Source organism: Balaenoptera musculus, chromosome 4, assembly GCF_009873245.2.
Source record: "Balaenoptera musculus isolate JJ_BM4_2016_0621 chromosome 4, mBalMus1.pri.v3, whole genome shotgun sequence".
NCBI lineage: Eukaryota > Metazoa > Chordata > Mammalia > Artiodactyla > Balaenopteridae > Balaenoptera > Balaenoptera musculus.
The window spans coordinates 83,866,231-83,889,368 of NC_045788.1; the positions used below are offsets into that span (position 1 = coordinate 83,866,231).

Consider the following 23,138-nt stretch of genomic DNA (forward strand, 5'->3'; position numbering starts at 1 on the left):
CCTTCCTGTTTCTTTTTTTCATTCAATTACTCCTCTTCAGAGGAGAAAGATTAAGCAAGCATTATTTTCAGTAAACATCAAAGAATATATTTTTTTAATGCTGTAGCAGTAACCTTTTCCTCACTCCCTTCTCATTTCCTTTTCCAATGATCTGAATTTATTCATTTTACTACTATCTCAGTTTTGAGAGCATTATTTCCCATCTACCAGAAGCAGTAGTGCTCTGTAGAAGTCAATTCTATAGCAGAAATCATTTAGAAATCAGTAGAAAGAAAAAGTAATACCTGTAAAAAAAAATCCATCACTTTCTTTTTCAACATTTTAGCTCCCTATTTGAATATCATCATCTAAGCTAAAATTTCCCCCAATGAATAAATAAATTGATTTGTGAATTGTTTAACATAGAAAATAGATGAAATTAAACTGTAATTCTTCTATTTAGTGGTATAATTGAGTTGTTTTAGGGACATGGACAAGGCCATCTATAACTTCTTTGAAGGATAAAAAAAGATTACAATTTTTACCATCTTGAACAAGAACTTACTATTACCATAAAGAATGAATGGCTATCTTCACTTTTTCATTTTACCCAAGAATATCATTATATCATCATCAATTTTTTTAGAGAGAGTGAGTTTGGGAAAGGAAGAAAAAGATGATTATAATATTATGGATTTCTGTTGACAGTTGAAAATGTTGTTATGCAGAGTTTTCCCTATGCCCTATTCTTGTAGGATTAGAATTTTCCAGTTGGATTGACTTGGCTGTCAAAAAGTCAAGTTGATTTTTCTTTCCCCAGATTAAGTTGATAATTGGCTGAATAAAATGTTAATAACAATCAGGAGAGGTAGGATTTTAAAGCTACTTAACAAAACAAACTTTGTGGGACTATTTTGTATATATATATATATTTTTTTTTTTGGTAAATTCTCCAGAGAACACATTGCATAAAGTTATGACTTCCTGTTCCATGAAGTATTTCTTCCTTGACCTACCTGCCATAACTGCTTAGCTTACACTTAAAGAAAAAAAGGTTTCCATTGCACTATTGAATCTTTAAAGAAAAATCAAGGTACAGTCTTTCTTTTTCACACAAAAGCATTCAGAGCACTACTTTTAAGGAGAGCTTAATTCTTGCACTAGATGTTTTTAACTCTCTTTTTTTTGTTCAGAACACAGGAATGCTACCCTCTCTTGTCTTTCTTAACATCTGCAGGACTTTTTTCCTTTTCTGTGCCCAGTTCAGATTGTCTTGCTCTCAATACCAGCTACTTTCTCTCATTTTTCCTCCACTACTGTTTCACCCTTTCCTTCTTTCTCTTGCTTTGCCTCAGTCTTCTTACTTTCCCCCTGTATTCCTCATACTTAGAATTGTCTGTAACTTCTCATCTGGACAAACATCTCCTAGTTTTGACCTAGACTCAAATCCCAATTCTTAATTGTTCTCTTCTAAGTAGCCAGCCTCTTCTCTACCAATAATTTCTTTTGGCAACCATCCCAACCTCATTAGGCTATGTATGTATTTTAAACAAATAAGCAAAAATAAATTCAAATTTATCTGCCTTGCTAGTCAAAATGCTTTTCTTAGAGGTTGGGGACTCTTTGATGTCTTCTGTAGAGTATATATCACTTTATCTTTTCAGTAAAGGTGGCAATATCTCATTGCATTAGCAAAAATTGAAAACTGTATGTTTCATGTATATTGGTCATCTAGATATCACTCAGACATCGAATGGTTTATTTATTTAAAGCATATCAATGACACTTTTCCTGAAGTGAATCTTATATTTTTCAACCTTCTTAAACAAAGTGTTGCGAACATGAGTTAATCTTTACATAATGATTCTGTGATCATCATTACTGTATTAGTTTCCTAGGGCTACTGTAGCAAAGTACCATAAACAGGATGCCTTAAACAACAGAAATGTACAGTGTCAGAGTTCTGGCAGGTAGAATCAGCAGGGTTGGTTTCTTCTGAGGGTTGTGAGAAGAAATCTGTACCATCCTGCTTTCCTAGCTTCTGATTGTTTGCTGGCAATCTTTGGTGTTCTTTGGCCTGTAGAAGTATCTCTCTAATTTCTGTCATCATCTTCAGATAGCATTCTCCCCATGTGCATATGTGTGTCCAAAATCCCCCTTTTTATAAAGACACCAATCATATTGGATTGGGGTCCATTCTACTCCAGTATGACCTCATCTTAACTAATTGTATCTGCAATGACCCTATTTCCAAATAAAGTCACATTCTGAGTTATTGGTTAGAACTTCAACATATGAATTTTGAGGGGATATAATTCATCCCATAACAAATATAAATATTTTTTTGTGTAGAGCTCTGCCACACTGATTTATGTAGGACACAATTATAGATATGTTTGCAAACTGTACATAGTTCTCAGCCTTGGATATTTCATCTCTCCCCTACTCCTTTCTTCCTCTTCATTCTGAGACACAGAATGATTATTTCTTACAGTTCCCATTGTGCTTTCTTCTGGAAGTATCTCATCTTTCCATCTAACATGAATGGAGGGCCCAGATAACTAATACTACTATGTAGTAAGGAAGAATACATAGGTTCCAAGTTAAAGTCTCACTGATGAATAAAGATTAGTTTGGACAATCATGTGTACTTTATGGCATCTTTTTTTAGTTTCTCAAGGACTCTATTTTCTCTTTTCTGGGTTCATGACCATGTTAAATCGAGGTATAGTTATAGGTGAATATGAGAAGGCTGGGTAATAGGGGTATTAATGTACTATTTTCTCATGACAGATATGAAAGTTAAAGCAATATATCTGATTAAAATATTAGAAATTGTATTATCCTGTCTACTAGTTACCCAGGAGTTTACCCATTAGTATAGGAAAATCAGAGTTCTCCTTAGAATTCTGTAAGGTGTGAAATCTGAGTAGAACAGACTTACCCTTTTGTATAGTGTCTATCACACTGAGATCATTCAACAAACATAATGGTAGTGCAGAACTGTGTTGAAGTCAAATGCTGTGAGTGGGTAAGGAAATGTGCACGTTTAGTTCTTAGCAGGTGGTCCTTCCTGGCTGGATGAGGGGCCTGTGCCCACAGGTGCTGACCTACCAGGAGTGGCCCATGTGGTTCTCAGGGTACCATGCTGATGAGCCACCCACCGTGGTTCCAGTTTTGGCAGCCACAGCCAAATTGGCTCTTTGATCTTTGGAGTGGCTCCTGGCACAGTGACTGTCTCTGTTTGTTTTGCCCCTCCCTTTTTTCATTACTCCCACCTGGCACTATAGGACAAAAAAATGAGAGGTGGGAGGAGGTTGGGAGGGGACACTTCAGGAACACGGCTTTGCCAAATATGAAAAGCTACTTAAGCAGTTCTGGTTCCAAAAGCTCATGTATAACATTTCTGCCAACCCATTAGTGAATACATTTTATTTTATATATCATTCAACAGTCTGCTAAAAATCACTTTCCCTGATTCGGCTTTCTCATTACCAGGGTCTTAGAGCCACCATAAAAATAGTCTTAGAAATAGTCTCCCTTCATAAATATCTGAATATGCTTAGAAATATTTACTTCATCTTATGCCTTGATATTTTAAGATCAATTCCTCTAATATATCAATATTTGAAAATCAGCTTTGGCAACTTGATTGTATTGGTCATATTTTTTAAACTGTATGAAATTTTTGTTGAAAAGTTTTAATAGATTATGCAATAGTCTCTCTATTCTAATACAGTATTTGAACAAAAATGTAAACATGACAATACCCATTTTATAGCTGAAAAAGTGAAAAGCTGAGGTACTAAATATGTTATTTAAGATTATACAGGGCGTTGGTGTCATTCTACCCATTTGATACTGGTAGTATCATTGGATACTCTGAAATTTAGGAATTTAGCATATGCTCTATGAGACGATAGAAATATTTTCTCCACATTATCTTGATAATATCATTTAGGTATCATAGATAAGGAGACAGAAAACTGAGACATAAGGGGATATTAAATGACTTGTAGCAAATCACATAGCAAGGTCACAGGAAAGCTGACAAGGTCTTGGACTCCTTCACTGTGTGAACTAGCCATGACTAGTTTTCTGACAAGAAATATTTTTCTCCTTCGGGGAATCCCAATTTTCACATTTGTAAACGTTGGAGACTCTCACTGAAAAAGTAATGCCTCAAGGGACAAGGACCTTTTGAGAAATTTAAGGTTTTAATCTCAACCTAGTACAGTCAAATATATTGATCACCACTTAACAATTTATGAATATTTCTAAAATTCTTGTTTAGACAGAATTCTAAATTTGAAACTGGAATTAAATCACCTTTCCCCTCCATCATTATCCAGTTATCACTTAGTGAAATATTTAGGTATTAGGTATTTATGTACATATGTAAAAATGCATAAGTTTGGAAACTGTAAAATATATGGAATTTATTTGAGAAAATGTTATAAAAAAAATAGCATCAACTTTGAACTGTTTCTGTTCTAATGTCTGCTTGTCATCATTTTTAACCAGAAGATTAAATTTCCCTAAATAAGGCTGGAGAATCAGGTAGTTAATAAGGAAAGGCAGACTAAACCTGGCCAAAATTTTACTAAGTCATTGTTACCAATCTAGGTATCCCTGGGAAAGAGTACAGGAATTAGTCTTCCATACTTCTTCTTTCTACCAATTAGGGTTTCTAACTGAGAAATAAGCAGATTCTAGAAAGCTCTGACTGCCCAGGAGATCCCACTCAGGCTACTGTGGCTCAGAAAATCCCTATGCTTATTAATTGGCCTGCTGGTTTCTCCGTCTCCTGATGTCAGGTAGACGCCGTCGAATAAGAACCAATAATGGAGGGTCCAGGCAGTTCCTTATCCCAGAGGAATCCGCAAAGGAGAATCCTTACATACACATTCAAGTAAATAAGAAGAGCCTTGGTGAAGCCCCTCCAGTGACCCCCTCCATGAAGAAATACCCCCATTTCACCTACAACTAGCTTTATCACCATCAGTAAATGTGTGTTCCACTAATATTTGCTCTATACTTTAGATCAAGAACTGGAGATGGCTGGTCTAAATCAAGGTCAGGTGAGAAGAAAGTATGTGGAAAGGGCATCAGGGTGCCTGGAGTTGGAGAATGCTGGTAGTTAGCTGGTGGTTAGCAAACTTAGCAGCATCGGGTTGTCTGAGGAGAGCCTATGACTGTACTGAGTGCTGGCTTCCGCAGTGAGTCCCAAATAAGCTTTTTTACGTCTCCACTAAATGAAATGTAACATTGTATTAATCACTTGGAAAATTAAGATTTCTTTTTCTATTATTAACTGGTAAATTCTTGTGCCATCTCTCTCTATTTTGTGGGTCAGCTCTGTTTTCTTAAACACAACCATTTCAACTATATTATTGACATTCTCAAAGGAAATTCTACCAGACTACCAAGTCCAATTTGCTTTAGCTAAGACTTATTTACATTTATTGTCTAAGGCAGGCTTACATATTACATGTATCATTTGGCTCAGAAACAGTAAATTTTAGTTGTATGTAATAAGCTTTAACTCTGAATGCTTCAAATGCCATATATTGTGCATCTATTCTGGGCTAATTTCTATGCTTTGTACCCTACTACATTACCTCCTTTAATTTTCACAACAAACCATTTTAGAGATAAAAGAATTGAGCCTCAGAGAACCTAATTAATTTGACGGAGGGCACACAGCTAATAAGTGTCCAAGCAAGGATTCAAACCTAAGCCTTTCTGACTCAAGGTCTTCCTCTCACTTTTTAAACCACTGTCTCATTCTGCTTCTAAAGGTGTAGAAGATTCTGAATTACCTTCTAAGAGTTTGTGAAGTTTTAATAAGGGAGAAGGGGGTTGCCATAGCATGTGGTTCTGTGGTGCTAGTTTTTATTATCTAAAACATGCCCAACTCAAGCTAGTTGCCGGTTTGTCCCAAGTGCAAGCCTGTTGATACCATAAATGCTATTTTCCAGTCTTATTTTATGAGACATGCGTCTCGTTAAATATAGAAGTTTAGCTCAATTCTCAAATTAACCTCAAAACTACCTTAATTTTGCTAGATTAAAAATAATAACATAAATATTATATGTGACTAGGTAACTATAAAGTAATGGAACTGATTTTTGGTGGGTGTTAATGGCACTGGTCTCATTGTTTAGAATGAATCCACATAGTGCATATCCAGATTCACCACTTGTGAGTTTCCTAATCTGTTAAATGGACATGGTAATAGTACCTACTTTGTAATATTGTGAGAATTAAATGAGGTAATATATGTAAAGTTCTTAGATCAGTTCCTAGCATATAGCAAGCACTCAACAAATGGTAAACTTATTATATATGAGTATTACAGAAATAAAAATCAAACCATAACTGGTAGGTGCTTGGTACATGTCAGGAGCTCAATACACGTCTGTTGAATAAATTAATAAATTGTATCAGTTCTTCAAACTGGCTAGTGGTTAATGATTTATGGTAAATGCAGTATTCTGCCAGCTGCCTCACTATTGAGTTTAATATAAAACAAAATGTTTAATGTCGTTAAGAACTCTACACAATCTTCAGGAGCATTTCCTAGCTCTAAAAGAGCTTTTTTTTTTGGTATTGGGGTATCATTTCTTCTCCTCAACACTTTCACCCTTAGTACTGTATAGCCTGTACTCTCTGGCTAGAGTTATACGTGTGACCAATAAATGGATATAGATTTTCCCCTTCCTTTATTGGTCATGCAGATATGATTTATCTTATGGTATAATGAAAACAGAAGCTGTACAAGTATGTACATAGTGAAAGAAGATGAATGGACTGGAGAAAAACAAAAAGTCAGTATGTGTTGTGAATGCTTCCTATTTGTCTAAGACAACTGAAACACTCTGGAGATACCGCTTACTTTTCTGGTGATGTCAAGATATCACAGTTTAGGGAGCCTTTTTTTCTTAAGAAATTCATTTTAAAATTCTGAAATGTTTATCATTATGCACCTGAATTTATTATGCTTTAAATACCATAGTTTCTAAATGGTAATCTAATTCTAATAAAAGTTCAAAGGTTTGCCTCTCTCTAGAATGTTCTTCTACCAGTGATATTTCTACTCTACCTTTAGAAACAGTCCATGCATCACTTCTAGAAGCCCTGCCTCATACTTCTATGCATATTTATGTCATTCCCTTTATTATAGTGTATTATATTGGGTTGACCAAAAAGTTTGTTTGGGTTTTTTGGTAAGATGTTACTGAAAAACCAGAATGAACTTTTTGGCCAACCCAATCGTTTTCTGTTTAGATTTTTTTTTTTTTTTTTTTTTTTTTAGATTTTTTTGTTTAGATTTTCCCTTTTTGAATCTGGTGGCTAAATTGTGAGCTTCTTGAAGATGAGGATAGTGCTTTATTTATCTCTTGATACATAGTATTATTCAGTTCCTAGGATAGAGTAGGTGCTCAATAAATATATACCCAATAAATTAATGAACTTGCAGTCTCACACACATACACACACACACACACACACACACACACACACATATTAGATCAAGGCATGAATAAAATGTCCTATAACTTTGCATGTTCCTTAAGTGCTTGTGAACCTTTTAACATTGCTTATGAATAGATTGATATATTTCTGAATGTTCTAGTCACATTGAGGGAAACTTTCTAATCTTTGAAAAGAAAAATTTTTTTTTTTTTACCTTTTCTTATTCTTTGTTTTTACTTTGAGCATCACTTTTGCACATGGACTCAAGTGTGCTGTCAAGTACTGATTGTTTGGACCATACAATGTTATGAATCCTTAGTTTTATTCACACGCTGCCTGTTTGGTGGCTTTGTTCAAGTACATAATCTTATGTTATATAATAAATACATGGATTGTGTCAGTTAGCTGGAAAAGTCTTACTTTCAAAAGCAGTTCTCAGCATTTAATACAGTGCTTGGCATATAGTTGGGACTCAGTAAATGTTTGTGGAATGCATGAATAAATCAGCCATTATTGTTAACTGTTTTGAAGATGAGGTATGAGATTTAAAAAAAAACAAAAAACAGAAAGACTAAATGAAATGCCCAGTATCAGACAGCGGATGAGAGCAAATCTGACACTCATAATTTTTACCTCTGTAGAGTCTCTCAGTCGTTACACAGGCTCACTGAGAAGTGCCGTATATGTCTGATTTCCCAACTTCACCCTGCAGTAAACTTTTGCAATCTGGAGGCTAGAGACCGCTTTTGTAAATGTTGTCTGCCCGATAACTGAGTTGGCACCGAGGAGGCCTTAGCAGATAAAGTGGAGGAACATATGGCTCCCATCTGAATACAAATTGGTGGACATAACGTGGTAATTCAGCAGAGATGTCCTCTATATTGTAAACTGAAAGAGTATGATTAGAGGTGTTTATAAACGGCATCTGAATTCCCCCCCACCCCTCCCCACCTCTTTTCCACTGTAGTTTTATTGGCCTGAATCATAGCCATCTAGCGTCCCAGTCTCACCGCATTATTTGTTAAAGTGGCCAGCGTGAGGAATTATTAATTAAAGCTAACAAATCACCCTGACGAGCTGTGCCCTGGCATGGCTGAAGGTTGATTGGCGAAAGTGTTCTCCTTTGGAGAAAAGACTTTTTGTGCTCGTGACGCAGTCAGGGACGGATTATTGAATATGCAAGTTAGAAGAAAAATCACAGGACAAGCAAATTGAGTATTTACTGGCAAATAATTGCTCTCTTAAGCTGTGGCTCTCTTCCTAAATTCTTAACATTCCCGAGGGTTAGAAAGAAACACAGAAAAATGCATCGGTACAGAGTACATTTCAAAAAAATTACATAGGCTGATGTTTCAGACTTGTGCAGGTAAGTGTGATTGTGTGTGCATGGAAAGTGAAACAACGAAGCGAAGCAAGAGAAAGGGGGAAATTTTTAATCTGGTGTTTTTTTTAAAATCAATTTGTTGTTTATTGGAATACTGCTCGGCATATTTCTACGTTGACTGAGAATTCAGTTTCAGTGCTGCATTTATTGTGAAAGTTAGAGAAATGAGGAGGGAGGTTTTCTCAGAGTTACTTTGTGTCTTTATTAGCAGAAGAGTATGTTAATGTTTTGCCCCAAAAAATAGTTATAAACTTTGCTCAGATATTTGTGGGCATTTGTATGAAATTATCGCTTGATTTAAGGCTCTTCAGTTATTCTCAATATTGTTAATTATGACCTGTCTTAACAGTGTCCTGAACACATTTGGGTACAACTATTGCATTTATTTTTCAAAGTAAACTCTGTTTTACATTAGCTCCGAGCTAGTCCTTGTTCAGAGTTTCTAAAGGGACGTTACAGTTCTGGAATAGTTCCTTAAACTTCGGGCTTCTGTAATAACCAAAGTGTCCTTATTGTCAATTGTGTGGTCTTTTTAGCTGACGTATTAATCAAACTACTGAGTTCTGTGGACGTTGTAAGATAAGCGAGACTAGATTAGAGACTTTTTCAAAAGCAAATTTAAATACATAAAAATATGAGTGTGGAAATGAAGGCTCATTCTATGTATGAAATGTTGACATATAGAAACAGAGGTATACTGCTAAGTACAACTAGGTTATGTGAACAATATTATCAGAACACATATATCCACTGAGGATGAATTTCATATTCTGTGAAAATGTGCTTTCATCAACAACAAACTGTTTTTGAAATGAGAGTAATTGGCTGGCGAAATAGCATTTTAGGATTATAATAACTATGAATAACATGGATTTAAAACAAAGGCATAAACATAATTTAAACTAAATTAATTAATAATTGCAAAGTGCTTTAACAATAAAACATCTACATGATAGTAATAATAATAGGAATAATAATAAAAATGGAAAGTCTGGCAATCACTCAAAAATTAAATCAGACAACTCTTATAAGGTTTTAGACAACCAGGATTTTAAAATATAAATATAAAAAACATATTTTACCTACTTATCTGTTCCTTGAACCATGCAATATTGTGCTGGTTAAGATTTTTCCTTACTATATCCTATTTTATTAAAAAATGGCTTCCCTTATTATGTAGAATAGAGCTCAGAAGAAAGTTTTAAAAATATATTTTTTAAAGGTTTAATTCCCACTGGATAACATTCTGTCCTCAGATTTCAAGAGGCAGCCTCCTTAAAGTTTCTTGTGACTATTTGAGGGCACAATTTGGCCCATTATTTTCAAAGGGGGCATTTAAAGCATATGTTCAAAGACTAAACCATCTGCCTGCTTTATTATGAATACCACAGAATTATGAGGACTTGGAAAGGCTCAAAAATTGAACCAGAGTTCTATGCAAGATTAAAAAAAAATACAGCACTTATATTTTAAAAAGTTTTTTGTAACCACTTACTTTTGCTAAGTATTTCATTAGTCTTCTGTGGGAGAATTGTACCATTACACCCTTTTGATGTATGGGGAGTGGTGGCAAAATGTAGTTGAGTGACATGAACCTATGGCAAGTTAATGGTAGTATTTTCTCTCTGATTTAACTCACTATGTTTAAATGCCTTTTGGAGTTTTGGATTGACTTGTCAATAGTGAAACTCACAGTGAATTGGAGAAACATTATAAAATGGTGACTGCTGGAACAAAAATGAAATCCAGCTGCTAGCTTCTGGACTATCTACAAATGAGTTGCAAGAGACATGCGGAGGTCAGACTAAAGAGCACATCTGTAATCCAGCTGTGATGTAATGGAAGTATGAATCAACTATTGGTTGCCCATGATGGGGGGAAAAAGAAAAAAAACAAGCATAACTTGGCATTATTCCAGCATGGTACTATATTCCTTTGGTATCTGAAAGGATATGAGATCCAGAAATTAATACAAGAACAAAAGTCATGTTTGGTCCCAAACACAATAATATTTCAGCCCAAGGTGCTTAGATAAGGACAAATTAACACGAGTATCATTGTTAAGATGTCTAGTGCCCAATTAGAGTTCTTCTAACTTAACCTGAGTTGTTACTAGAATCAGTCTGAGACTAGCTGGATCATTATCAGAAGAAATGCAGAAAATAGACTAAACCCAGCTTGAATATAAGCTTTCATTGTTGAGATGACTTATCACTCTTTGTTGCTTAATGAAAATTATTTAAGAGAAAATAATAATGGAGTCAAAGGACTGAAGAGTTTGGTTGAAGATTCTAAGATATATACATGTATATGTATGCAAAATACATATAAGTAAATAATATATGCATATATTATTACATGCATACATATATAATTCTTAAAATAATAAATAGTTTTAGAATTGCACACTTTGTTAGACTGATTAAGCCTAGGAGTTGGTCATTTTTTTTTTTTTTTATACAGTCAGTCTAAAAGACTGAAGGCACAGATTTTAACACAGCTATAGTTGGCTTTCAGAACTGAAAGATGTCAGAATTAATGATCTGGTGCCGAAAATACCTATGTTCAATTTCATATGGCTATTCTCATAGTGGTATTTTAATTTTATGCCTCCCTAAACTGCAGTCCTGCAAATAATCAAATGAATCTATTAGCCCAAAGACTATAAAATATTTCCATTATTTTAGGAGGTTAGTTTTTATTTTATATTTTAGGTGAGTTTGATATATATATATCTAATATACACACACACACACACACACACACACACACACACACACTTTTTGTATTGTTTTGTTTTCCTCATTTATTTCTGCCACCTAGTTCCAAAAAGGGAATTAAGATGGCTGACAAAGGAAAAGAAACAAGTAATACAGTGAAATACATGAATTAAAAGTAGATAAGAAAGGCAAACAAAAAAAAACCCAAAACAATAAACAAGAGCAAAGATATAAAAAGGAGTCAAGAGTGAAGTCGGTACACAAACTACATTTGGTGAAGTGCTATACATTTGCCTTTAAACTTTCATGCAGTCAAGTCAAAGAGAAAACCATGACAAGTTATGCAATTTACAACATTCATAAGAATAATTTTAAAATTTCCATCATTCATTGCTAAAGTTCTTGAAGAATGACAGACTCTGAATATTTAGAGAACTCAGTGCTAAGACAACTCCCATTGAAAATAATTATAGGCTGCAGAGACCTAGAGGTCAGGACAGAATCAGCAGCTATATCTTCCATGGGACATGTCTGGAGGAGTACAGTGCAGTAATCTCCTTTCACTCCCAGGGGAGAAGTTTCTTGGGTGGAGGAGGGGGAAGCTTCAATTAGTGCAATTACATTGGCAAGACCAAGATATTATGGAATATAGGGATTTAAGGAGGAAATTTTAAAAATTATTTCATGTAAATATATATATACATATATAGTTTAACAGTAAATCAAAGATTTAGAAGGCTTCCACTTTTAGAATAGCCATTAAAACACATTTTATCAAATAAACCTGTTGAATCAACATTGCTTCCCTAAATTGTTAATGAAACATTGCTGCACTGCTGCCATTCTTCTCCTACTTTTACTTTAAGCACACTGTCAGTCTTTGTGAAGTTGTAAAAAGGACCCTTTCTGTCTTGAATATAATGGTCCTTGCCCTTGCATCCTCCCTTCGTTCATTTTCAAAAGTCTTAGCAAACTGCCTGGTCTTTCCACAGGTAATTTTGATGGTTTAAGTCTCATTGAATAAGCTAGTCTTTTCTCCATATTGAACAGGTGAAGCAGAAAGATTTCTTTTCACATTACCTTTGTAGCCCAATCCATAGTAAGTAGTCCAAGGACCACCTGTATCAGAGTTATCTAGGATGTTTGTCAAAATGAAGATCCCTGGGCCCCATTCCAGAATTTCTGAATTAGAAGCTCTGAGAATAGAGTCTGAGGCTCTGCAATTTAGGAAGCTACCTAGGTTAGTTATGTACACTAAAGTTTGAAAACCACTATTTCAAGATCATGACTTTAAAATTTCTAGTATATGAACATAAAATGGTAGGATTTCCACACCGTAGCTGATGAGGGCTTATTATATTAACACTGACCAAAACACTAATGCACATTCAATAATAAGTGACGATTGCCTGCTCATGAGACTGGAAAGATCAAGCTTAGAAGAACATTCTGCATTTGTTTGAACCCTTCAAGCCATATCTCACCATTACAGGAAGATGTTCTTAAATTTTTTAGCTATCATTTACTGAAAACTACTATGTGCTAAGTCATATGTTGTGTCTGGGTACTAGAGATACAAAGATGAAAGAGAACAAGTCCGCCCATTGTCTGAAAAAAATGCATATTCTAGGATAATTTATTACTACTAGGATATTGTCTTCTCTGTACTAGAGTAAGTATGAATTGCCACATAATCTTCCCTTGAGTAAACTGAAGATTTCCATTGTATTATATCAGTATGAGTTTATACTTGGTAGAAATTTCGCATAACAGGACCCTGCTACAATTTGGATGTGGCAAAACGTAAGAAACCATTGTGGGTTCCCCCTTCTTCCCCTCAGCAGGAGACTGCATCCCCCAAGACTGGAATGGGAGGTATCATGGGGAACTTCTAATTGCATTTCTCTCATCATCAGTCAGTGATTTGTTACCAGGATTCCTTTTGAGAGGAGGACAGAAATGTGTAAGTGAATGCTCCTAACATTATGAAGACTTGTATGTCCTTTTCCACTGCCCCTCTGGGGCAGCTCACCTATAGGAAATGGTGGAGCCTATGGCAGCATCCTCCCTACTTGTCAGGTAGGGCAAAATATGGAGGAACTTGAGCTGCTCCTGCCTAGTACCCTGCTCCCAAGTCCCATGAGTGCCAGAAATTGGTGTCAGCAGGCTAGAAGAGACATTTTGTGCATAAAGGAATTTGGTAGCTGGTCTGAGGGACAGGATGAGCTTGCAATTTCATTGATGATTCATATTTTCCTGGAAAAGTACTGGAGACACCCTCCCCCTTTATTATTTCCAGAACAATATGAGAAATATTGTGAGACCTTCTATATCCTTTTTTCCTTTCCTTCCCTTCTTTTTAACATTTATTTATTGCGTATTTAGTGCCATGCTTTCTTCTAGGAACTAGGGATAGAGTGATGAATAAAGTTTCTACTTTCATGAAATTTATATTAGGATATATAATGTATTAGGGTTAGAAAGGGAATAAAATTACTAAATGTAAAATGTAAAGTAATATAAATATAAATATATGCTTCATTTTTGAGACATTGCCTACTGTACTCTCCATGACTTCCAAATATATTCATGTTATTTCATAATGTGTATGTATCTATGTGTGTGTGTGTGCATGTGTGTGTGTGTGTGTGTGTGTGTGTATAAATATATATATTTCTTGATGGATTTATGAACTCTCGGGAACAAACCAGTCAATTCAGGGCTCTCCTTATTGTGGGAAGCCCTTTTTCATGGGGACCTGCACATGATGTAAGGGGAAGACAAGCCACCTGCAAGGACCAAAATATGTGCACAGTCAACTACAAAATCCTTCTTTTTCATCTTTTTGCTTATCTGTGTGTGTGTGTGTGTGTGTGTGTGTCCTGGGTTTTGTTTTTCATTGTTTAATGAACTGAATGCTAGGCACTCAGTATACCCAGGGGTCTAAGACCTAGATAAGTTATGGGGTCAATCTTCAAGTGAATAAAGATAAAGAAGACAAGCAATTAACAATAGTATGTGGCTTTGATAATGTTCTAAAGGACACAGGAAGGAGTACTGCCCTAGAATAGATCAGAGCATAGGCAACAGGAAAGGTTTCCCAGAGGGGGTCAGGTTTTAACTGAGACTAACAACCTCAGAGTAAAGCAAAACAAAAAGGATTTTTTAAAATAAACTTCTGATTTTTCACCTGATCACCTAAATAGTATGTGTCCATGGTGAAAATATTTTAGACAATAGGACAACCTATTTTTTTTAAAAAAGGGGGTGTGTGGAAATCACCAGTTAACTCAGCACTTGAGAAACCATTGTTAACATTCATAAGATACTTTTTGAGCATGTATTATGTTCTAGGGTTATGCCAGCCAGTCACTGTCTTCTCGGAAGGGAACATTTTAATTAGCAGGCAATATGAATAGAAGCAACTCAAACTTTGACTCCTGTTAGATGTCTTCAGATTTGGGCTTACAAACCAGCTGGGCCCCAACTGGAGCTGATGTAGATAGAAAAGCACCATGAGTGTTCTCCGGAACAAACATCATAGCACCTGCTATCACCCCCACCTGATATAGGTGTGAAAGTCAGATTCATTGGCTCTGCTTCTTCTCTGTCTATGTGATCTTGGGCAGCTTATTTGGCCTCTCTGTGTCTCAGTGTCCTTCCCTGTTAAACTAGATTATTAACAGTACATACCTCATGAGATATTTTGAGAAATGATTAAGATAATGCATGTAAAGTGCTAATCACGGTACTTGGCACATAGTAAAGTATTCAGTAAGTGCTATCATTATTATGATGCTGATTACTGTTATTATTATTACTATTACAGTTATTTTCATTACCAAGGAAACTTGCCGAAAACATATTTTGTCCAAAGCAACTCCATTGTCACTACTGACAAAACAACTCAAAACATGCTTCCTACCGAGGGTGGGTCAGAGATATCATCTTTGAGACACACATTAAGAATCTGGATTTATAGCTGAAAATTATAATTTAGCTTGGTAGATAAATGACATTATGCAGACTAATTTTCTGTTTCTAAATGGAAATGATGTTTAAATCTGCCTTAAATGCCCTTCATGTTACAGCTTTTGTTTCAACAATTTGTGGTTAACTAGGTTGTTTTATTAAAAGGAACTTTTAAATCCAAAGCCCTAATGTTCTATACCATCAGTGACTGAAAATGATTAGAAATATAAATTGACCTAAAGAGGCACCTTCAGGAAGCAGAAACTTCTACATTGTCAGGATCTGTATTTTAACGTAATAGTGAACAAAGATACCTAGCCTAGCAATGCTACTATTAGATGCTTAAATAATTTTTCAATTGATTTAGAATTTACAAGAAAAAGCATATGAACATCAATGTAGATGTTCTGTAGAAGTGTAAGTGATTTTAAGAGAAAGATTACACAAAAGAATAACAATATATTAGAAAAAAATCAGTTGTGTGGAATCTTGACAACATATTACATTAAGTTTTTAAAATAGTAGGCTTGCCTCAGTATGAAAGGCAGAACTATATAGTGAAAAGAATGTAGACTTTGTAGTTGCACAGCCGTGTATTTGGTTATTACCTCCACCATTTACAAATTATGTGATCATGGACACCTTATTTCTTGTGCCTAAATCCTTAAACAGAAAATGGAGCATAATGGCCTCATTGCACGGTATGTTTGTATAGTGCGTAGAAGAGTTCTTGGGGCATAATAGATACTCGAGAAATTATATCCATTAACAATGGCAATAACAATAATAAGACAGAAAAGCACTGTGTACAATGTATATAAGCCCACTATATATCTAAATATAGATATGATTCATGTAAATTGGTATATACATTCCAATATAATAAATACTAATACCTGATTGCCTTGCTTAATATTTGTCACACCATAGGAGCGTTACATGTAAAGTTTACGTATTTAAATGCCTTTATGAAAAGATTTGCTTTATTTATTTTAGTTAAAGAAGATAAAATTCAAAAATCTAAAACTAACTTTATCTTTTGAGAAATGGCAATAAAAGCAAAAGCCACCAAAGGATCTGTTACCAACATAGTCAGATAATTTGGACTTAATGCAAATAAAGAACAGGGCTAACACTCCACTTCAAATGATAGAAAAAGTGAATTAATTTGAGAAAGTCTTAGGTGACCCCTAATTTGCATAGTATTAATTGGAAGTATTTTAAAGATCATAGGGCTATTATTTCTAGTTTCAGTGGTAGCTACATATGGAAAATGGCTGCAGAGATTCACAGTACAAAAATAGTTCATCGCTAAATTCGAAATTCTGTTAATGCCACAAACAGTGGGATGTGAAACACAAATGAATTGTGATGACAGTTGAGTCCCAAGCTGCCTATTTTTTTTTTCTCTCAGAGCTGCCCATATTTGGTTTTATATTTTCTCCAGTCCTGATTTAACCCATCAATATTTGTATTTTCTGAAGCTAGCGCCACCTTGGAGCGAGCATACCACTTTTAAGGATTTTATTACTAAATGCTTCTTGGTTCCTAGGAATTTTGCTCTCACTGCTTTTCTTCCCACTGATACGTATTCTTGAATCTTTCTTTACCTCTCACCTTAGAGTCAGAGTTTCAATCACTTTTTAGCCTACAGGCTTCTAGGGCTTGGTATTGATCTTTACTCCACCTCTCTCGAGTGTTTAAAGTGTCATTCCATTATTCTTCATCTGCAGGACATATTTCTTCTCCGTGTTGCTTTGACTTGGGGCACTTCCTGTCATCTGGATAATCTACATTCATTTCCTACTATAGTTTTTTTAAAACTTGTTTTTCTAAATGTCACTCTTATCCTCTTTGGTGGAAGGTCTTTACAATCCTAGATTTGGGGAACAACACTAGATACACTATTTTATGAACTGAATAAAGCTCCCTCTTAAATACAGCAATTCCATATAACCATAAGGTAGCTTGACTTTGGGGAAATGTCATTTAAAAATATCTCTAAAATGCATTGCTAAAATGACCAAATTATTTCGGCTTAATGGATTTTGTAGCTTGGATACCAGAACTACCACACAGAGCAACAGTCCAGGCAAAATATGTTATATCTGGATTTTACTGCAGACAGCGATTTGGCTGCCATTTATTGAGTGACCTCTCTGCACCAAGAATTTTACATTTAATTCTTAAAACAATCCGGTGAGATAGGAACCATTATCTTCACTTAATAGATGAGAAAACTTTGACCTAGAGAGGTTAAGTGACTTGTTAAGGGGTGGAAAGAGGATGCAAACCCAAGGTTCTAAGACTTTAAAACTCATCCTTTCTCCTTTACCACATTTTTGTGCCTGGTTATATATTTACATTATTGGTAGTAGGAAGGAGGTTTGTAGTATAATTTAATTGGGGGCATAGCCAATTTCCTCAAAGCAAACATAGTGATGATGAGATTTAACTGTTATCATTTTTATAGAAATATGAGCCTCAGGCTATGGATTCACTAGGTCTCCAGAAGTCTGAAGCACATGAGTGTAGGCAACTTTCTTTACTGCTCCCTTTGCTTTCAGGAGACAGGTTATTATTAGTTCTGAATAAACTGGAGCTTAAAATGGGTGGTTCATAGATGAGGGGTTTCAGACCTCCCATCAAAAGACTTCTGTGACTTCTGCTAGTCTTTTTCTCCAAAATTAAAACCTGATGATTTTTCTCAGCAAATGTATTCTGTAGATCTTTTTTCTCCCACCAAATTTCTGAAGAATTGTTATTAGTAGTACTAGTAGTATTTAGTAGTTTTATAAAGCACACACGTAATGCATTTTTAATCCTTCATCATCAATCTATATATTTCTCTTATGAGGCACTAATCAATACCACTTCACTTTTACACAGCACTTTATGGTTTATAGTTTGGAAAATGTATACCAGATAGCACATTGTCTTTTCCACAGGGTAACTTAAAATGGAGATATATAATTTAGCTACAGTGCGCACATACAGTAAACCAGTGGTAGGACTACCCTCCTACCAAGATTGAGAATCTTTATTTTCCAGGGCACTACTTAGTATTTGCCCTTCCACAGTTAGACCATTGAGTTTGCCAGTTTGCAGTCCAGATCCCAAGACTTTGCTTTGAGCAAGGACTTGGACGTTAGTGTAGATTGGCTTAATTTGTCTCTTTGCCACAACCACTTACTTCATTTGGGTCAAAACCTCCAAGAGGAACTCTGGAAATTTCCCTAGAATTCAGAGTGAAATTTTAGCTAAAAAAAAGAAAAGAAAAACTATAACAAGAACCCTGGAACCATCGTTCTTCAAATATTCCCCTGAGAAGAAAAATATAAAAACCTTATGTATGATGCTGGGTTTTGGATTACACATCATGAGTGCTTTTCTTGGGCTGCATCTCTCATGCTCACCCTTCCTCCAGTCACAATGAATGTTCAATTTCCTTCCCTCAAATTCTGACTGTTGCCAATTTTGATGTATGTCTACACTATTATTTATCACTCTAAATTTAAAGTAGGGTAGATGTTTCACTCTTTCACTTTTTGAAGATTCAGAAGGCTTTATTGTACATTTATCAAAAAAGCACTCCAAAACTCAGCCCCAAATCCTGTTTTTTAAACAAATAAATATTGCCATTATTTTTTACAAATCTGAATACCATGGGCTATCTTCATCCTTTTTCTTTATCCCCAAGTTCTTCAACTTTTGTTCTTCTCTGTAAAGCATAGAGTCCAGGGAATATAAGTGAAAATGAACAGTTCCAGAAAGTTAGCATAGGAAAATTTCCTGTTCTTAGTTGTATTCAAAATGAACTTCCTGTCATGCTGTTTCTAACCTATAATGTATCATTTTCACAAATATAATATCACATAGATATCAAGACACATTCCCAGATATTCATTATCAAAAATATGGAGGAAAATCCCACATGTAAATGTCCCAACTCCTTGCCCCCCCAAATGAATTTTGGACAAGAGAAAATGTCTTTCCAACAGTCGGGTATCGTGTTGTGCTTGATGAATTTTAACATTCGCATCCCTTGTTGCTCGTATTTGTGAAAAATATTAAAGACTTACGACTTCTTTTTCCTTTTAGCTGCACATGGCTCACTCTAATAAATTTTGAATATAGATTCAATATGGTTATATTCCCAATCATACCACATTTAAAAGCAATGTTCTAGACTGTTTTTCTCTGCCAGCATGACTCCACAAAGAAAACGAAACCAAACAAAAACTTCCTTAAAACAGAGAGTAAAATGGGGCTTGCAAAAACTGTTTTAAAAAGAGGTTTAAACAATGATAAACAACCAATTTTTCAAACACTGTTGTAGCCATTTCAAGCTGTAGAGTGGACAGTATACAGGAAAAATCAATAAAGGGAAAAAAATCTCTATATTTCACATATGAAACCTAAAAATACCATTAAAGACCAATTCCCTCTCTATTCGTCTATTATTTCATTCCACTAAAAGGTGTTGGAAAAAAATCAGCCAACTTCTACTAGAATGAAATGTCCAGACAAGCAAGTCTGTAAGTAATTAAAAGAATAAACTAGAAAAGAGGAAATGGTTTGGGAGGGGTGGAATGAGGAGGAGATTAAGCACCTAAAATGTTGAATGTACCAAAACCAGAAAACTCAGGGAGAGAAAGAACTTGTTCTTCAAAAGATGATACTTTCCATCCTTCATCAGCAACAAGGAATTGATAGTCTGATAATAGAAGCCCTTCGGGTAGGACTGGTGGGAAGAAAGAACACTGTCTTCATGAAGCCTTCACTAAGTGTTCAGTTGCCCAGCGCAATCTGATCAGTGCATCCACATTTCTAGAATTGAGTAAACCAAATCAGGATGAACAACATATGATTTAATAGTTAACATTTAGAACAAGGGACAGGGAGATGCTTTTATGCTACAGTCCCAGTGTTCGTTCATTACTAAAGTCTGTTCTGGGAGCATTTACAGCTTTCCAGAGAGTCTGACTTTGGCCTAATGAACTCCTTGTCCTGGAGTCTCCCTTAATACAGGTGAGTCTTTGTGATAAAACATGCTCTAGAATCCAAAGTACTGGTATCAATATCATTATTACTAATATTATTATTATTATTCCTTTCTTATGTTGGTAATTATCTCTCCATTTTCTTATTCCAGAAATAAGTGCAAATTTTGTGAATACACAGAGTTAGTTTCTCTGAGAGAGTTTGTTTTCTTCCAAGTTGGAAATTTGAGGTGTTTGAAGTATAGCTGGATGTGCTTTTTAAATGACCAGAGACAGAAAAGATCCTAGAGACAAAAGGATCCACAAAGGAAAGGGACAAAGGAAGGGAGGGAATTGTGTATTTTGGCTAGTTCAATCTTCAGTCCTCTATTGTTTGGCTAGTGGTCTTTTTAAGGTCTTTGCTTTCTCAGCATTCTAATCAGAATCTTTCCCTGTAACTAAGAGAATCTCCAACTCTTCAAACTCTTCATCTTCATCTGCAAAAGTAGAGTAACCATGGACAAAAGTTTGGTATACCTTAATGAATGGGCATTGGGTTATGAACAAGTAATAAGGGAAAGTAACAAGAAAATTGAAGGTAAATTCATGATAAGCACTGAGGTCATGCAACTGTTGGAAGTACCTGGTATGGAATTTCTGTTAGTGATATAGCTAAATTAAACAGCAACAATAACAACAATTAAAAAAGCCTTACTTCTCACTCCCCTCTCCCTGTTTTCATTTAAAAACAACCACCACCATAAAAATTGCCCAGCAAAGAGAAAGAGCTCGTGTCTGTATTTTTGGTGTATGACCATATATCTTCATTGTAGTTCCTCTGCCACACATTAACAGAGTTATTTGTCCCTGATGTTTCTCAGAGATCATCTTTGTGTATGTCTCCATAGCTGTTATAATAATGTTACTATTTTCTCTTCTTCATTTTCTCCCTCTATTTGGGATCTTTTTTCATGTGAAAGAGACTCTTTCTCTAGCTTCTTTACACACAGTCTCCATTTCACTAGGACACATGGGTGCTTCTATATGATGCCTTTTAAAGTGATAAGATAGTAAGAATAGATTTTGAACAATATTTTACCAGCACTATTGAAAAATTAGCAACTGTTTATTCTATATACACACACAGAAGCTGCATAAAATGCAAATTCTATTCAAGTCTGATCTCTTCTGCATTTCTACAGTGACTGTTGCTGTGGCATCTAAGCACTTTAGGTTATTTCCTCTTATTATTATTTACCACCTGATCATTCCAAAGTGCTTTTTACAATCAGAGAATTTCATTAACAACCCATTCCCTTGCTCTTTGTTTTTCTGCACCCTTGCATGTAAAACTATCAAGCATCTTAGTAGCTATATCAGATAAATTACAGTAAGAAGATAGAGTGCTGCTGATAGGAGGATGGGGGAAAAAACATTCCAAAGCATATCCTGAAATCCAGTTTATGTTTTACAGCATCCAAATAATAATATTACAGAAGCGTGGGTATATATATATTTTTTATATATATATATATATTTTATATATATATATATATATGTATAATATATATATATTATATATATATTATATATATATTACAGAGTGAAAACTCAACCACTAGATACGTACTTTTATTTCTCATGGTTTCCACCATTGCAATAATCAGAAATGTGAGGTGAGCAAGGGGAGTACTGTCTGCACTTCACACACAGAGAGGTCTGGGGCGTTGCACCTTCTCACTGTAGAAAACTCGTGATTTCTTATTGCTTCCTGAGCTGCCTTTAGCCCAGAATTATAGAAGTCAATCCATTTTAAAATCCAAAAAGCTACTGTTATATTTTTTTAAGCTGAGAGATAGAGACTTGTTTATAAAAAGGTTCATTGTGATTATAGATGAAAGTGCGTGGTTGGTACCTTAACAGTTTGATTGAATTAAAATCAAGTTCATTCTGGGGTTTCCTTCTCAGCTCTACTCCTTGCTTTCTCTTTGACTCCAAGCTAATTGCATAACCTCTGGTTGACTTGTGCCTCGTCTACACAAAGTGAAATTCAGAAATGAGGTTATTAATCTAACTAATGTAGGCTATAACATTATTTCTCTATTTCTGCTAGAGAATTTGAGATTTCTGACTTAAGCAGGTAGCAATAAAAACCAACAACTTTCTGCACAATCTCCTTTTGTCCTTAGACAACAACCCTATGAAGTAGATACAGCAGAATCACCTGGAAATGATCAGAATCACGTGGAGGGCTTGTTAAAAACACAGACTACTAAGCCCCACTCCCAGAGTTTCTGATTCTGAGTCTAGGGGTAGGGACTGATAATTTGCTTTTCTAACAAGTTCCCGGGTGATGCTGGTGGGGACCACACTTTTAAAATCACTGCGCTAAGGGAGATGTAGCTTAAGTACAGAAAAGGAAACCAAAGGTCAACTCACGGCAGTAAAGTGGCAGTGTACAGACAAAAACCTAGGACTTCTGACTTGAAATCTTACTTTCTTACTACATACATTTTTTTCTCTTTACTTCTACTTCTTTATTTGGAATGACTTTCGGTTGTCTTGAGATCCTGAGTGAAATAGCATTGTAAAGGAGTGGTAATTGGATCTTTTCCCCTTGGG

At 35.2% G+C, this 23,138-nt stretch overlaps 1 protein-coding gene across 3 annotated transcripts in view; it reads left to right on the plus strand.

The window, feature by feature from the left end:
* The window catches only part of ZBTB20 (zinc finger and BTB domain containing 20), a 785,132-nt gene that overhangs the window by 362,638 nt on the left and 399,356 nt on the right, over window positions 1-23,138 (plus strand). The window contains exon 1 of one of the 3 annotated variants that reach the window (XM_036849632.1): window positions 8,629-8,824. The exons of 1 other annotated variant lie outside the window; for it this stretch is intronic. The gene's annotated coding sequence lies outside the window, so the exon portion shown is untranslated. Of the gene's footprint in view, window positions 1-8,628; window positions 8,825-23,138 lie in introns of those variants that run through there. One more of the 3 variants, XM_036849633.1, reaches the window with a different exon arrangement.